Source organism: Mandrillus leucophaeus, unplaced genomic scaffold, assembly GCF_000951045.1.
Source record: "Mandrillus leucophaeus isolate KB7577 unplaced genomic scaffold, Mleu.le_1.0 Scaffold31, whole genome shotgun sequence".
NCBI classification, from domain to species: Eukaryota; Metazoa; Chordata; class Mammalia; order Primates; family Cercopithecidae; genus Mandrillus; species Mandrillus leucophaeus.
This window is the reverse complement of record NW_012103254.1, coordinates 1,923,603-1,927,125: the sequence shown is the minus strand read 5'-3', so window position 1 is coordinate 1,927,125 and position 3,523 is coordinate 1,923,603.

Below are 3,523 nucleotides of genomic sequence, written 5' to 3'. Positions count from 1 at the left end.
TACTCCCACAGCCATAACCTCTTGGAATACTGTTCTATCAAATTCTTTCTTCAGCAGAGAATGATTTATGTTTCCATATTCCAGACACAAATACTTTTTTCTTATACTCAGTAAAACACACCTTTCCTCATTATTATCTTCCAAGGTGTCGGCTAAGGCATAGCGTAAAATATGCTTATTTGTGACTCAAAAAATAAGGCTTACAATAACTAAGATAAAAAGATAATGGGCTGTGAGCTTGATCAATGTGAGTTTCAGAACCCAGAGAGAAAAATAATAATAAGCAGCTGTCAATTTTTCCATCAAAACTCCTTTAGAGGTATAATATTTAGAGAGATGCTTTGACATACACTCCTTTTCTATTCAGAAACTTCTTCATCCCATGATTCCCAAACTCAATAATTTAGTTAATTTATATTTGTTCTTAGTATTTTAGGTGATATTTCTTCATGAAACTTCAGCTCACAAGTATGCAAAAATATCAGAAGGTTACATACTTCAATATATCTGTGGTTCATATTTATTGCACTTAACAGAATTTTAAAGAAATATTTTGTTCTATCATTACTCTTTAAATTATCTGTGGCCAAAATTAGACTCCCCAGTCCCCACAGTTTGATAATAACACACAGGTTACCCCACACGTGGAGTACCATGCAAATTTAACAGCACCCCAACTTTTAATGAAATCAGTCCACTTATCACATACTTGGCTACAGAGACAATATCACATTGCTCTAAGATTTTCTTCTCAATTTCTGTACTTATTTCAGCACAGATTGGTAACAATTTATGCATGGCCATTCATTTATTAAACATATTGTGAGTGTCACAAGCTGTGCAATTGAATATGTGATTTAGGTGTTACCTGCTAGAATGAAGATCACAGGAGCAAGAATCTGTGGGTCGTATTTCCTGCTATATTCTTAGTAATGAGCACAGTGACTTTGTGCATAAGAGGTAAGGTCTTTTACCAACAATTACTACAGAAATTATATCTAAGAATTGCATATTACCTAATTTGGCTGAAGATTCTTTAGTGTGAATATTTAAAATATCAATTATCCATTTTGATACAACTCTTTTTAAAAAGTATCCTCAATAGAAAACCTAAATATTCTTAAGACTTTAATGAAAAGACCAGTATGATGCCTGTGTGGCATATTTATATGGGAATAGTGAGAGGTAGGCTACAAGTACAGGGAAAGACTAAATCATGAATATTTTGGAATCACTGAAGAATCTGAATTTATTTTGCAAGCAATATGGTACCAAGGAAGTTTTCTGAGAAGATAGCCATATAGTCAGAGGTAGTCTTTAGAAAATTTAGTAAGTCAGTGGTTTGCAACATGACTAGGCAGGGGTGATGACAGAAAGAAGAAATGACAGTTCATTAGATAAATTGCATACAGAATATTGTTTGGATAAGAAATGTTCAGAAAACTGTCTTAGAATTTCTAACTTGCTTATCACTTATACGGTAATAAAATTTATTATATTTTAATTTTGCTTAATGTTTTTATCCCATGGACATCATATTTTTTACTAAATTGACAATGCAAAATTTATCAAACCTGGTGATATCGTTTGGTTTTGTGTCCCCATCAAATCTCATCTTGAATTATAATTTCAAAATCCCCATGTGTTCTGGGAGGGACACAGTAGGAGGTAATTGAATCGGGGGGCGGTTCCCCAATGCTGTCCTCATGATAGTGAGTGAGTTTTCATGAGATCTGATGATTTTATAAGGGGCTTTTTATCCCTTCACTCTGTACTTCTCTCTCGCCTGCTGCCATGTGAAGAAGGACATGTTTGCTTCCCCTTCCACCATGATTGCAAGCTTTCTAAGGGCTCCCCAGCCTTGCAGAATGGTGAGTCAATTAAAACTTTTTCCTTTATAAATTACCCAGTCTCTAGAAGCTCTTTATAGCAGTATGAGAATGGACTAATACACCTGGTAAACAATAAGTAGGACTACCTCAAGACCCCTTAGTAAGCGGCATAAATACTAGAATACGGAACTAATCTCCATAGATATTCTAGATATTGATATTTCTGTGATGGAGTATAACAGTCTTTGTGATATAAACACACTTCCTACAAATTCAAATACAATTTGATGCATTTTGCACTACACCATTCCAGGAAACAGGTAAAATGTTTGATAGCATCGCTGGATTCTGGGGCCAAAATTTGATGTAACCACTTACCATGTTTTTAGTACAACCCAATTTAGAAGATTCTTGAAATTGTTCAAGCTGAGGTCCACACTGCTCATTTCCCTGGGTCTAATCACCATACCCACAATGTTTTGCCTAGTTTCTGTGGCAAGTAGAAAGCTCTAAGTTTAGTCTATTGGAGTTTCAGTGTAAAGCGATGAACCTTTCTGGGAGTAACCCATATCCCTTTTGAGAAATATTTCTGTCCTTGTAACTGGACTCTGGAAAACTGAATATTCTTAAAATTGGAGGCAAAAATATTTTGAACCATTAAATATTCTCTATGATCTGTTAGTCTTAAGTCTTAAATCTCAGTATACAAAGCTACTCCATAATGAAGTGAAAGGGACAAATATGCAGTAGGACCTATTCAAATCCAAAAGACCAAGTAGGTTACACATGGTAGTTTCTTATTTTTTCATGACAGCAGCATTGCTTCCTCTCTCAGCTCTTCCTACAAACTTATGTGGATTTTCATTAAAAAGTTGAAAGTAAAAGAAAAGAGGTAGGCTTGATTTACATATAAATAATCTTTGCTTAAACTGACCTTCTAAAATAAACTGAGGTAGCACTGCAGTATTTCTTAGGTATAACTATAAAACACAGGGGAAACATACATTTCCATGAGGTAGAACTTTCATCAGTACATTTGATTGTCAACTTTTCCCTAATACAAGAGAGTCCAGAGTTACAGATTTATACAAGGGTGTCAGAATGTCAACATTTTTAACATTTGTGCCAGAAAATCCTTGTCATGGAGTGCTGTCCATGTGCATTGCTGGATGCTTCATAGCATCTTTTGCCTCTACCCACTAAAATGCCAGTAGCATGGTGAAAACAAAAAAAAAAGTTTCCATCATTGTTCTCTCTCACATTGAGAACAATTAATTTACACTAATTATTGGGCAATTGTTAATTGTTTAGCTACATGACTGCGTACTTGGAAGAGATGAGACTGAGAAGGGGTAGCAAGTAATTCTGGGAAAGCAGTATGTTCAAGGTACCTCACAGAATATGCACGGTCTGTGAGCATGTTTGTGTCCCATGCTCACCAAAGTACATGCACTCTAGAAGAGCCCATGAGTAACTCAGTAGAAAAGATAGATGCCTATCAATTTTCCTATGTGACCACCTCAAACTTTGCTCAATGGACTAATGAATAATCACATTTATAGGGTAGTGAGATGAAGGTTTTATATGTGTTTTATTTCTCAATAAGCTTTATGTGGAATAAGTGTCCAACTGTCCAACTGTTCAATACCAAAAATGTTACTGATAAATCACAATTCCCTGAGGACAGTAAC